This window comes from Balaenoptera ricei, chromosome 20 (genome assembly GCF_028023285.1).
Source record: "Balaenoptera ricei isolate mBalRic1 chromosome 20, mBalRic1.hap2, whole genome shotgun sequence".
Taxonomy (NCBI): domain Eukaryota; kingdom Metazoa; phylum Chordata; class Mammalia; order Artiodactyla; family Balaenopteridae; genus Balaenoptera; species Balaenoptera ricei.
The window spans coordinates 36,702,146-36,716,799 of record NC_082658.1 but is presented as its reverse complement, the minus strand read 5'-3'; positions in this window follow the sequence as shown (position 1 = coordinate 36,716,799).

The window sequence follows — 14,654 nt, the reverse complement described above, 5'->3', positions numbered from 1 at the left end:
CAGAAAGATAAGGCAATGTTTTGTCTTTCAGCAGGGCTGGAGCCTGGGTGTGGCCCAAAGTATGAGGTCCCTTTCAAGTGGAATATTCAGGACTTGCTTATACATTCATTCATTTATTCCTTCTTCCATCCATCCATCATCCATCCATCTATCAATTCACTTATCATTCCGTTTATTAAGAACGTATTCCATTTTCCAGGCACTGGAAACACAGCAAATAACTCTGAAAAAGTTCTCTGTCCTTATGGAACTTACATTCTGTTGAAGGTGGACAGACAATAAACAGTAGCAAAAAATACATGAAATATGTCATGGGGAGACAAATAAGACAGGAGTGGAAGGGTTACAACTTTATGTAGGGTGGCCTGGGACAAAGGGGGGCATTGAAATTAATGGAAAATATATGCCAGGGAAGCCCACTTACATGGTATCAGGCATAAGCCATAAGAGTTGACATGGTCCAGTCAGTCCCTTCTAGAAGTAGAAGGGATGCTACAGAGATAACAGATATTATAAAGAGATTTCTACACCTCCCTTAAGCACGTGTCTGAACTTGCACACAATTGAAACTTGCTCTCCATCTGCTCCTCTGTCTCCTCCACTAAGCTGCAGCTTTTCTGCGTGAGGGGAGTGTCAGGTGCAGCCTTTCAGCTAGACAAAAAGACTCCTGGAAAAATTAAAAGTGTGTGTGTGCGTGTGCATGTGTGAAGAGAGATATAGAGAGAGAGGAGAGAGAGAGAGACTCCAAAAGAATTATGGATGTAGCTTTCGGTGCTTAGAGTTGACTAGAATAAAATTCACAGAAAACATAAAAGTTTTTGAGAAAGCTTATTGTCAAAACTGCTACCAGACTGATCTAAAAGAAAATGAGGCAGCTGGAGATGTGAGTACATTTCTGGGTCCCTACCTGTCTTCAGGCAGGATGCCAACTGGAGAGCTGCTCGCCAGTAAGAAGGACACCTTCCCCAGTGAACACTTCATCAGTGGTCCAGGCTGATGGACAGGGAGGCCCTCCCAAGGGCCGAGCCAGGGGCCTCGGGGAAGAGAGGGGGGGGGGAGCTAGTCTGAGGGCATAGGACAGGGATCAAATCAAGGGACATTCCTTACTCCCAGGTTACTCCCTGTCAAATGGGAATGTTTTTGCAGTGATTCTGACCCTGTTTTGCCATTGTATGTTAGGTGTATATGGGAAAAACAACTTGTCTTTTTGCTTTTCAGGTCTGTGGATCAAGAGGAGCCTCATTGAGATCTGATGTAGATCATGAGTTTCTTTATTTCCAGCTCAGTGTTAGAATTGGATAAGATTTTTGGAGTGTCTTTGGGATGGAGTGAGTGTATTTTGCATGTGGGAAAGGAACGAATATTTGTGACCAAAAGGGCACAAGGAGGGCATTGTCTGTAAATATTTGCTCTCTCCCCTTTCTGTCCGTCTCCGTGGGGCAAGTATACTTTCCTGCCCTTGCTTTGGGCTTCATCATTTTATTTGTTTTGGCAAATGAAGATTACTGGATATGACAGGAGCAGGGGCTTGAAAGGTGCTTGTGCTGTTGAGCTCGCTGTCTTGCTTCTGCAGTGGCCACGAGAAAAACATGACACGGACCCAGGAGGATAGCAGTTATGCAGAGCTGCCCTGGGCAACCCGAAGACCTGTAGCCTGAAGCAAAGCCACCCCCACTGACTCTCAGGCATAGGGTGAGAAATACTTCCTGTTGTATGCCACTGTGATATCTGTGTTTGTTATACAGCAGTAGCTGACTGAGACAACCCACAATATCAACCTGGAGCCCCATGGCTTCCTGAAATATGGGAAGTGAACAAATAAGTGCCTAACAAATTGGGAGTAGGGCTTTGCCAACAGAAAAAAGAAATGATAGCATCCTTGGAATAAGCTGAGAAAGTTCTCCCAACTGCCTTGAGAACTCAGCATGAGTGGTGGGCCCTGGGAAGGTGGGAGGCTGTCCAGAAGCATGGGTCTCCCATGCTGGTCAAAGAAAAGGAAGAAAGAGTCTGTTGAGATTGTAGGTGAGGTGAATGGGTTTATAGACTGAGACTGCCCAGGAATTCTCAGTGTATATATACAGTGTACATACTTAATGTTTAATATGTTTGTTATACAGTAATTTTATGATAATTAAACTTCTTAATATAACTTTGTGGTAAAAGTGCTTCTCCCACATTCCAGAGATTACCAGGAGTCTGACTTTTTAAAAAAAAAATCTTGTATGTATTTTTAGGAGGAAGTAGAGTAAAAATAAATAGATTAACCAGGAGTGCTGGGAAAGGGGGTTGGGTGGGAAAGAAAAAATGCCATTCAGAAATAGACTGTGAAACTAATTACCTAGATAAACCAATGTAAAAAATGTATTGTTTAAGACAGGAGTCATAAACTCAAATACCTCGGGGGCCAGGCAGGTGACACAAACAAGTGAAGCAGGCCAGCTAGGGGCTGTGGGGATATGGAGAGTGCATGCCCATCCAGGGAGGGCAGCTTCTATGACTTGGCTCCCCCAAGTTGCTGCCATGTGGGAATGGAGCCTGTTGTGCCCAAGTCTTCTGTGTTTTCCTGAGAAGCAGAGCTGCCGTGTACGCTAGTGTGGGTTGTAGACTGCACAAGATGCTCAGCTAATAGGGCAACTGGAGATGGGAATACAGTCCAAGCTCTGCTTAACGAGCCCTGGCCAGGACACATGGCTTGGGGAGTATAGGTGGGCTGGACTTCGGCCCCCCTCTCCCCACTTCAGCCTCCCTTTGTGTAGTGTTTGATCATACAGGGTGGTGTGGGATGGCGGATCCATTTCCCATTGTGGAACCCCTCATTTTTCCTGCCCCTGGCAGCCCAGGCACAGGTGCCCTTCCTAGGCTCAGCCGATTAGATGCTCCTTCCCAGGACCTGGAATCTCGCATGAGTGACAACAGCACAGAGGTGGAGAGACGACATAGGCTGTGTTTAGGTGTGTTTGAATGGTGATTGGTAGAGGGCCTTTAAAAACAGTGAGCTGCCAAACAAAACTCACCAGAGGGTCTCCAGCTACCCACTTGAGATCAAGACATTCCAAGTGCAGGAAAGGGACTATGAGTGCACTCACGTGTTCTTAGTAAGCTTTGCACATGCATTGGTTTCTGCTGCATGAAGCGTCCCTAAATTGTTTCACCACAATGAGGTGTCCTTCCTGGGTATCACAATACAGGGCAGTGAAATCTCCCTTTCTCTGAAGGCTGACATTTGGTCCCACTTTTACTAGAGCTTGGTCCTGTGATCTTCGCCAAATTTTCATCATGCTGACCCTCAACTTCCTTGCCTATGAAATGGGTATTTGGATGCTGTTCCCCTTTCCTCCCAGGGATATTGTAAGGATCAAATCCGCAGAGATGATGGATCAGAAAACACTCTTCAAGCTCTGACACACCATGTAAACACAAGGTATCACTATATAGCTGCTGAGACACTAGCAGCTGATGTGGCTAGTGTCTGATGTGACTGGTGTTTTAACCAGAGATGGGGGGATCTGGCATGGAGCAGGCCATTCGATTATTAGCAAAATGCTGAAAAAAGGACTTTGCAATCCACTGCCTCCCCACTGCTGCAAGTCTGTGCCTTTCCTATAATAATAAATATTTATAATGCATCTTAACATTATTTTATTTGAACCTCACAACAGTCCAGTGAGGTAAGGATTATTATTCCCATTTGCTGATGAGGAAACTGAGGCTCAGGAGCCTAAGCTTATGCAGCCGGGAAGGAGTAGAACTAGGGAGTGAGTCCGGGGCTTCCCATTGTGGAAGTTCTAGCTCACGGTGTTTCCTAATAGTCTCCTGGGACCATCAGAGGCCAACCTGGAGTTCAACAGCACTGTCAGTGATAGTAAAGACTCCTACGAAGCACTCAGGGATCAGGAGGAGATCACTAAATGTTTGGTGAGTGGAGAAGCCCCAGCCCAGAATCCCTCCTCTCCACCTACTGGAAGCAACGGCCTCCATCCCTGATTTTTGGGCAACTGTCTCCTTCTCTATTCAATGTAGGTCTATGTGAAGCTGCTTCTCCTTGCCTGAGAGGGGCATGTGATTTAATCTAGACCAATGAGATACAAGATCCCAGTATCTGAGTCTTGAGAGGTTACACACAGGGACGGAGGGAAGTTGTATCTGGGTCGTTCCAAGACCAAGCCTGGCAAAGCAGTTCTCAGAATCGCCCAGAAGCCTTGTTAAAACAGGCTGGGCCTACCCTCAGAGTACCTGATTCAGAAGGTCTAGGGTAGGGCCCGAGAATTTGCATTTCTACTAAGTTCCCAGGAGATGCTGCTGCTCATGGGACCAAAGTCAGAGCTTCACCGCCATCGGTGATTTTTGCCCCCCAGGGGACATATGGCAATGTCTGGAGACATTTTTGATTTTCACAAGTGGAGGGCTGCTACTAATATCTAGTGGGTAGAGAGGTCAGGGAGGCAGCTAAACATCCTCCATTGTACAGGACAGCCCCCAAGAGCAAGGAATTAGGCAGCTGCCGATGTCCGTAGTGTTCAGGTTGAGAAAGCTTGCTCTAGAGGAATGGTCCACGTGCTCTTACACTGAGGTCCCAGAGATGCCTGGTTCCTACCTATCTCCATGCTCCTCCAGGGAGTCTCTGGGCCCAGTATCCTTCCAAAACATGCCTTCTTCCTTTTACTTAATCAGAGTCAATGTTTGTTACCTGCAACCAAAGATCTGACGGAGATGAGGATTTAACTGCTTTAGAGGAGTCAGGTTGGTGCTAAGGAAGATCGTGGGCTGGCTTCTGGGTTAGAATGACATATAAGCCACGCGCATTTCTTTCCTTTCCACCTGTGACTCTCTTCTCCTCCTAGTGTACCATTCCATTTTAAATAAACACTATAATTTGTTTATCCATTCTCCTATTCTTAAAAAGTTCAGTTCCTTTTATTTTTTGTTATTAAACAACGCCACAATGAATACTTTTACATATAAATGCTCATGCTTATACGTAAGAGTTTCTCGAAGGTTCCTACCCAGAAGTGAAATTGCTGGGTTATGCCATTGAGACACCTTCAGTTTTACTGAATATTAATAAATTGCATTCCAAACTGGTTGTGTCAAGTCAACCCAGCACCAGTGGTGGGTGTATCAATATCTCTCCAAGTCTTCATCAACACTCTTTGGAGACAGATGTGTTAATTTTTGTGATCTGTTGAGTGACTCACTGTTTTAATTTGCATTTCCCTGATCATTAGGGTCACTGACCACATTTTCACATGCTTATTGCTCACCTGGGCTTTTCTTTTTGGAAATCACAATTCACGTTCTTTGCCACTCCCCCTTTTCTTTTTTTCTTTCTTTCTCTTTCATTCTCCCTTCCTCCTTTCCTTCCTTCCTTCCTTCCTTCTTTGCTTGTTTAATTTCTTAGTGATTTGTAGGCTGATATGATATATTCTGGGTACCAGTCATGTGAATGGAACGTCTATTCTGTGACTTGCCCTCTAACTTTGTTTATGGTGTTATTTGTTGCACAGAACTTGTAAATTTTACTTCAGTCAAATGAATTAATCTTTTTCTTTTTGGATTATTATTTTTCCATCCTGCTTTAAGGATCTTTCCATATGCCAATATTATAAAGATACTCTCCTCTATTTTCTCTAAAACAAATATAAAGCTTTAAAAAAAATCTAGTCTTTAATCCATCTGGATTTTATTTGTTTGTAGAGTGGGTGAGAAATCTCATTTTAATTTTTCCATGTGAGTAGCTAGTTGGCCTAGCACCAGTTACTGAGCAACCCAGCTTCTCGTCATTGATGGATAACGTCATCACTGCATGTAGGTAGTTTCCATTTATGTGTAGGTCTCTTTCTGGACTCTGTTTTGTTCTATAGGTCTATTTGTCAGTCTCTGCACCAAAACCACATGGATTTAATTACTGTAAATTTATAATATGTCTTGATATGTGAAAGCATGAATGTTTCCTCCTTGTCTTCTTCACAATTATCTTGGCTAATTCCAGTCCTTTACACTCTGTGTGTATATATACATATATATAACGATGTACTATATATATATATATATATATATATATGATGTTTACAAGCTGTGTAGGTGCCTGGCCCAGAAGAGGGGCCCAGGAAATGTTAATTTCCTATCCCTTCTTCTGAGGGTTCTTTGTTATTACCACCAGGAATGTACATTTCTTGGCTTAGTTTCATTCAGCCCCTGACCTTGTGCCCTAAACAGGACAACAGAATCACTGTTCTGAATTCAGGGATCCACTTTTTCACAAGTAGTCTCCTTACACATATGACCCCAGCTATGGATACATAATAGCGCCTAGTAAATATTTGCTGAAACTGAATGAAAATGCCTCAAAAGCCCCAATGCCCCAAGCAGTGGGTCTGTCTGTGAACATTTCTCCTTGCAGCACCAGAAATAGCACCATGTTTATTCATTCAACATATGTTTGTGCAGCTCCTACCATGTTCCTGGTAAGCCAGTGAGACATGGCCTCAGCCTTCACAGAGACAGACATTCAATAAGTAATTACACTGCAAAAAGTGCTATAAAAGAGAAGAAGTGGGCTTTTAAGGGAGAATAACGTTATTGGAGGGTCAAGGGAGCCCTTCCTGAGGAAGTGACATATGAGTTCAGGATGAGTAGGGCCAAGTCAGGCCAAGATGAAAGAGGATTGTTTTACACAGCGGGAGCAGCATGTGCAAAGGTCCTGAGGTCGAAAAAACTAGATGTGCAGTAGTGGTGCTTCTCACACTTTAATGTGCACCTGGGGGTATTATTAAAAAGGCAGATTCTAGGATGGGGCTGAACTCCAGAATTTCCAGCCAGCTCCCAGGTGCTGCTGGTGCTGCTGGTCTGGGGCTGTGGCTCTCACTTAGGGTGGCACAGTGTAAGAGGAACTGAGAGAGTTTTGAAGGTGTGACAGAGCATGGTGAGCAAGGATGAGGGTGAGGAGATGGGACGGGAGGAGTAGGCAGGGACCAGATCCTGCAGGATCTTGGGAGCCACCTTCTAAATATAAGCAGGAGAGTCACACAGTCTGACTTGGCTCATCTGCCTGAGCCTCAGTTTCCACATCTGTAAAATGGCAATGCATAAACCTCCCTGGCAGGGCTCTTGGGAAGACTGGAGATAATATATGATAGGCACCACCATTCAGCAAATGACATATGTTTTTCCTGATTCCTATTCCCAAATCCTGAATTTAGGAAAAGGTTGCAACATGCTACCTTCTGCACAAAGTTCAAGGACCTGAGACTGTCAGGACCTCTTGTATCTTGATATGCCACTTTGCTTAGAGAAGGTTCCCTTGTCTTAAGTAAGCCAGTAGGATCTGGGGTTAGACTGGCAAAATGTAAGCCAAAAAAAAAAAAGTGAATATTTTCTTTTTGAAAGAAAATATTGAAAAAAATGAGCTGGGCTCGCTGGCTAGGGTCTGTGCTGACCTTTCCTCCCTGTCTGTCTGTCTGTCTCTGTTGTTTCTACTCAACAACAGGATGTCCTCCGTCTCCCCCTCCTCTGGCTGCAAACAACCCCGGAGCCGCTCTGTCTGCAGCGCTGTGTTCTGTTTAAAGGAACAGACACCCATTTCTCACAGAAGAACCGTTAGGTAAACAACAATATATTTTTTTAAGCCCAGAAAGTGGCTCAACATACTGAGCGTGGAGTGACTGTCTCTAGCATTCCCCAGCTAGTTTCAGGACAAAGGTCTCCAGAGGAAGGATGCTTCTTTTCTTTTCTTCTCTTTTCTTTTCTTCTCTTCTTCTTCCCTTCCCTTCCCTTGCCTTCCTTTCTCTTCCCTTCCCTTCTCTTGGCTTTTCTTTTGAGTAAAAGGGGACAACATGTTGAGAGGGGCAGGGAGGCCCGAGGCCTGCAGATAGGAGCCTTGTCTTGGCCTAAAGAACCCAGGAGGCTGCTCTTGGGCACCCCTGGCCTGCGTGGCAGGAGAGGGTGGCTTTTGCTCTGATGCATCCTGTTCCCTCAACACCCATCCCACTCGCTGAGCACTTCCAGCCCTGTGTGGAGGCTTTCTAGGCGTGACCTCACTGCACGCTCCTCAGGACACCTGGAGGTGTGCATTATCACCCCCACTTCACAGATGAGGAAAATGAGGGCGAGAGGATGAAGTAATTTGCCCAAGGTCATGCAGAGCAAAGTTCAGGTCAGGACTCAAAGCCAAGACTCCAAAGTTCATTTCTGAACCAACCTCTAACATTGACTTCCTGGGTCCCAGCTTTCTGAATGACTTGAACTCATCCCATAGTCTTGCAAGAGTGGAAAAACCCCATTTTCTAGATTTGGAGGACAGGATCTGGAGGAATGAGCTGCTCCAGGCTTTGGGGGTGGTGGTGGCGGTCAGGAATAAGGCTGAGGTTCCCGGGGTCCTGACTCCAACACCCAATGCTGGTAGTTTCAGTGAAAGAAAAGTCCAAAGAACAAGATGTGGTCAGCATCTCCATTTCCTCGCGTGGAGGCTCCATTCAGAGACACAGCGAACTCTTCCCTCCTGCCACCCTCCGCCTTTCAGCACTGTCTCCACAGCTGAGATCCATGGAAGCGTACATCTGCACACCTAGGTTCCCATCTGTCTGTAACAAGAAAGAAATAATTACTGGAAAAATAAAGCCGCAGAACGCGTTCTCAAACCAAGCAGAAAGAAAATGTTTTTGGCTTCTTCAAAATATAGTGACTATTCCCAGATGGGGACAAGTCAACTGGGAGGACCGGTTGGGACGGGCAGGGGACGTGGAGGGCCACTGGCTTTGGGCAAAGGCAGACCTGGATTTGAGATGAACTCACTGGTGCGGGTCCATGAGAGATTCCTTCCTGGTTATTATGGTCCTGTTTGTTTATCTGCCACACCTGCACCACAGGGTTGACCTGGGGAAGAAGAGGTTATGGAAGGCTTCTCTGTGCCCAGTCCTTTCCTTCTATTCCCGCAGCAACCCACAGATGGGCAGCGTGATTATTTTTGCAATGAGGAAAGTGAGGCTCAGAGAAGTCCACCAGCTTGCCTGGGGTTGGCTGGCTTCAAAGGGAATGTGTTTAACCAAACCGCTAAGCTACACGGGGTCTGTGAGTAGAATCAATTTGGACTCAGTTGATTTGATCCATTTCCTTGATTGCTTGACCCCGAGGGGCAAAGAGTACATTAAAGATGGAAGCCCTGACTGCCCCCCTTTGGGAGGTCATAGCCAAGGATTCTAAAGCTTTGGTGAAGTCAGGGAGGTTTGGTGCTTTGCCACACCCCTGTGAAGTGAGACCTCAGGTGAAATTTGGTCATCAGAATGGAGCTGAATCTTGTCATTTTTGTCAATTAATTCCTCCCTAAGAGGACAGGGGATAACCTGGTCTTCCCCCGGTATGGACGAAGAAGGGACAGAAGAACAGAGCAGGGGGCAGTGTTCACGCCAGAACAACAGTGCGGTTGCAGTGATGGTAACAAGGACTGGTGAGCAGGGGGTGCTGACTACGGGCGGGAGATGCACCAGGCGTTCCCCAGCCCTGTGTTTCTTCCAGCGGAACCACGATGCTGCTGAGGGTGTGACGACTGATTCCCCTCCAGATCCTCTCTTTGCCCTTCTCTCTGTGCCTGGGAGGCTGCGCTCCTACAGGCAGCATTGCCTGGGCTTGTCTGAGACACTAGCAGGCCATCAGAGGCCGGGAAGAGAGAGGCTGCGCTATTTCCTCCCCTCCCCTCCCTGCTACAGCTCAGTGTCCCTCAGTGGCTCCCAGTGGGGGCCCCTTCCGTGTCTCCAGCTCTTACACTGGGCCTCAGCCCCAGGGGAGGTGGCAGCTTTCTTCCTTCTTCCTTCGCTAAGGTCTCTTCTCATCTCCCTACCGAGTATGCCTCCTGCCCCCTGCAGCCCCCTGAGTGGATGCTGCCAAGGGCCTCTTTCCCCATTTCGCAGAGAAGGAGCCTGAGGCCCAGGATAACAGGTGTTGCCAAGGCCACAGGGTTTGTGAGCGGCAGAGGGAGAATCTGAACGAGAGTCTTCCCAAATCTACCGCCCCAGCGAGGATGCCGAGCAGGATGGACTTAGCGGGACCTGCATGGGGATCCCCTTTGTTGCATGGGGATCCCCTTTGTTTGAACCGACACCAAGTTCTGCTGCCTGACACCATTACTGTTAATGCACGTGTTATTAAATGCTTTTCACATTTGCAAAGAGTTTTCCTCTTGCTCCTCTGCCTCCCAACCCCCTCTCTCTCTTCCTGCTGGACAAACTGGGAGATGGCTGGGTCCTACTCCCCCACCCCCCCTTTCCAGATGGGGACATTGAGGCTCTGGGAAATGCAGGTCTGTCCTGGGGGGTCAGCAAGTGACTTGGGGGTGTTGCCGTTCTGGGGCCTTCGCTCCAATGGGGCCAGTAACATCTGTTCCATGAGCCACCAGCCAAGATGAACAATGATACAGGCAAGGAAGACCAAAAAGCTCTGACAGGGACGAGAAGGTGGGAAAGAGGGAGGAGTGGGAGAGTCAGCATTTTGGGGGAGCAAATGTAATAATAATATAGCAGACCCTCAGTTGCTTCACTGCATCTGCTTGACCAGTGTATACCATCACGCCCATTGTCCAGATGAGAAGACAGATGCTTGAAGGGGTCAAGTCCCTTGGGACTGGCATATAGTCAGTGCTGAATAAACATGTGTCAACTGAATCGATTAAGTAACTTTACCCAGCTAATCACTGGTGGAGCTGGAATGGAATTTGTCTGTCTGACCCAAAGCCCTGTGTATGTGCCAGCAACACTGTCTGTGCCAGACAGAAATAAAAAAAGATAAGGGATGGAAGACAGAAAAGCCAGAGGAAGCCACAAGTTGCTAGACCAGAGGCTCTAGGGAAGGTGCTAGAGCACTGCCAGTTAAGACTGGGCGTTCCAGAGCTGGGCTTTCTGGGTTCAAATCTCCACCTCTCTACTTACTTGTTCTGTGATACTGGGCAAGTTGCTTAAGTTTTCTGTGCCTTGTTTCTTCATGTGTAAATGAAGATAAAAGTAGTACCTATGCTTGCCTTGCTATCCACTCTGCACCTTTCCCCTGCTCTGCATCCAGGAGTGGCCACCCTCGTAGGCTGTGTTTGCAGGGCTCCTGTGACATCTGGTTTCCAGCTGGGTTCCACCAATGGGAGGCACTGGCAGGAGGTCGGTGGGCGGGGTTGGAGAGAAGCTAGAGTATTTCTTCCCCTGTCTCTGCCTGGAGTCTTGTCTGTGCAAGCAGCTCTTCATGGCTTTTGCTCCTGCTGGAAGGAGCCACTGTGCTTCCAGCTTCTGAATGACCCCAGAAGCCACAACATCCGCTCTCTTTGTCTGCCCAGCTCTGGCTGGGGGTGGAGCTGTGGGTGCAGCAACAGACTACACCTAGTCCTGCCTGGCAGAAGAGATTTCCACATTGGTTTTTAAATGTTCCTGCATGATTTGACTCTTTTATAAATAAACAGTGAGCATATACACTTTTATTAACAGAAAGAAAAACCCTAAAAGATTTTCACTTTTAAAATGCATGAGTGAAAAATAAGAAATTATAGACAAGCCTGCTTTCAGGTTTCTCAGCCAGGAAAGTAGGGGGGAAATACGTTGCAACTAAAGGCAAGGGCAAAGTTGAAGACTTTCTTTATTTCCAGAAAGGAGAGTCCTAATCAAGCATTTGTGCTGAGCCCGGAGTGCCCACTGCGGGAGAAAGGACACACAGAGAGACAGGGCTCTTCTTGGTGGGACAGGGACTTAGGGAGGTGGGGGTGGGTAGGATCTTGGCATAGGGCGTGGGATTAGTCCTGAACAGGTGGCGAGCACCCTTTCCATGCAGCAGGAAGGGCAGCGCAAATGTACAAAGCATGTAGGTGGGGCGGCAGGAAAGTGAGGGCGTCCTTTCCTGACGGCCTCTATTTTCTCTGCAAAGTAGGAGGCGAGGTCAGCTTCCCAGGCTGGAGGCTGTAGGGGCCTGGGAGAAGTTTGGAAAGCACCATGGGGGATCGGAGAAGGGCCGGTGGGGAGAAGTGGAGGGATGGTTGATCTCTGCTGTGGCCTTTCCTTTGGCCCCTGCCCATGCAGCTGGATGTTTTCTCTGGTGGAATTCTGGTGTCCAGAGCTGGGGATGGAGACTCAGCTACAAAGCTGTGAGGCTTTCTGGGTTCAATGTGACTGAGGAGCAAGGTGGCGAGGGGTTGGCAGTGACAGCCAGAGAGTGGGTTAAATGAGGACTCATGGCCTCAGGCCAGCTTAGGAAGGGATGGAGATCAGCACGCAGGAGAGAGAGGTCTTAATGAGAATCAAAAGTGGGCATCGTGGGAGTGAACGAACAAGAGGAGGGAGTCTGCCAGGGCCGGGGATGAGATGTTGATGGTGGGACTGTAGGGGTGGGCACCAGAGTGGCTGCTGGGTTGAGGTCAGGGTGGTAGGTGGGTGTCCCCATGGTGGGGTGCAACTTGGGATGGAGAGGGGAGAGTGGGAGCTGGGAGCACTTGGTGAACCAGTGTGGAGGAGGGCCTGGGTGGGGGGGCGATCAAAGCAGCACGGAGAGATGGGGGGCTCAGGACAGCAAGGAGGAGACTCTTTTGTTCAAGGCAGGAAGGGCAAGAAAAAATGCAGTCTGGAAAGTGAATTTATAGGAAAAAGAGCAGTCCTGGGTCCCAGGATGTCAGAGGCAAGCCTGGAGACCATTAGGTACATTTCATAGTGGGGGAAACTGAGGCTGGGAGAGGTGACCTGAGATGTTCTGGCTAATTAGCAGCAGGAAAGACGTTGCCCTAACACTAGGCAAGTGCTTCTTCACTGTACTGAGATTGTGGACCCACAAGCCTTTAGCGCTAAAAGTCATCTTAGAAATCATCTTTCATTTAAAGCTGAGCAAGCGGAAAACTGGGAAAATTAAGGGAAGTTTAGTAGAGCTGGGACCAAACCCAGGTTTCCTGACTCTTGGGTTATTGCATGGGATAGAAAAGAAAGTGTGTTAGAGAGGGAACAAGAAGGGTAGAGTGTGTGGATGTGTGTGTGTGTATGTGCGTGGGGGTGTGTGTACAAGCATGTGTGCACGCGTGAAGTCACATTCACACGTCTGTATTCGTAAGAAAGATGAACCAAGATAGTGTTTCTCTTGCAGAAGAAAAGAATGCTGTTGCTTTTGTAAAGGGTGACAGTCAATGCTTTTCTTTGCCAGGAGGGGAGATGGGAAAAATAAGTCACCGGTTCTGTATCTCCTGATTCCAGTGGATGCACACTGGGCAGGCAGTGACCTGGGCTCCCAGTGTGCTCTGTGCTCTTGCTGTACACTGGAGCTGCCTGGACTGGGGCCATCCTGCTCTAACCAGTAGGCTTGCAGGCCCAGACTCCCCGTTGCTCATATTAGCACCAACATACCTACACTGGACACATTTGATGAGTCAGGGCTAGTATGAGTTTGCTCAGGCAGCCCTAGTAAAATACCACAGACTGGAGGGTTTATAAAATAGAAATTTATTTTTTCCCAGTTCTGGAGGCTAGAAGTTCAAGAACAATGCATTGGAAGGGTCAGTTTCTTCTGGAGCCTCTCTCTTTGGCTTGTAGACGGCCATCTTCTCCCTGTGTTTTCTCGTGGTCTTTCCTCTGTGTGTTTCTGTGTCCTAATCTCTTCTTATAAAGAGACCAGTCACATTGGATTAGGACCCATTTTAAAGACCTCATTTTAACGTAATCTCCTCTTTAAAGATCCTATCTCCAAATACAGTCATATTCTGAGGTATTAGGGGTTAGGACTTACACATTTAATTTTGAGGGACAGGGGCTTCCCTGGTGGCGCAGTGGTTAAGAATCGACCTGCCAATGCAGGGGACACGGGTTTGCGCCCTGGTCCAGGAAGATCCCACATGCTGTGGAGCAACTAAGCCCATGCGCCACAATGACTGAGCCCGCAAGCCACAACTGCTGAGCCCACTTGCCTAGAGCCCGTGCTCTGCAACAAGAGAAGCCATCACAATGAGAAGCCCGTGCACTGCAATGAAGAGTAGCCCCCGCTCGCCGCAACTAGAGAAAGCCCGCACCCAGCAATGAAGACCCAACACAGTCAAAAATAAATAAATAAATAAATTTATAAAAAAAAATTTTTTTGAGGGACAAAATTCAGCCCAACATGGAACTATTTTTGTTGCAAGGCCTAGAACCCTACTCAACTGAACCATGTAAAAAGAGGGTTTATTACTAAGGATTAGGCTATCTCATGAGAATTGTAAACTGGAAAGCAACTCCTCCCATCTCTTCCCTCTCTGGGGTGGTGGTTTTAAACCATGGTCACAAATTCTTTGACCCCCTCCACCTCCCATAGAGTGGTGGGTCTATATCCCCGCCCCTTGAATCTGGGTGGGCTTATGACTGCTTCAACCAATAGAGTATGACAGAAATGTTGCTATGTGACTTTAAGGATGGGTCCTAAAAGGCCACGCAGCTTCTGGCTTGTTCACTGAAACACTCACTAGAGGAGATCTGACTCTCTTGTAAGAAGTTTAATGACTCTGAAACGCCATGCTGGAGAGACCACAGGTAGGCACTCTGGTTTATAGCCCCAGCTGAGCCTGGCTTCCAGCTGTCCCTGCCAAGGTGCCAGACACAGGAGTGAAACCATCTCTGATATGCCTGCACCAGCCCAAGTGCTAGCCGATTACCACACAGCAACTTCTGCCTGTATCAGGCAGA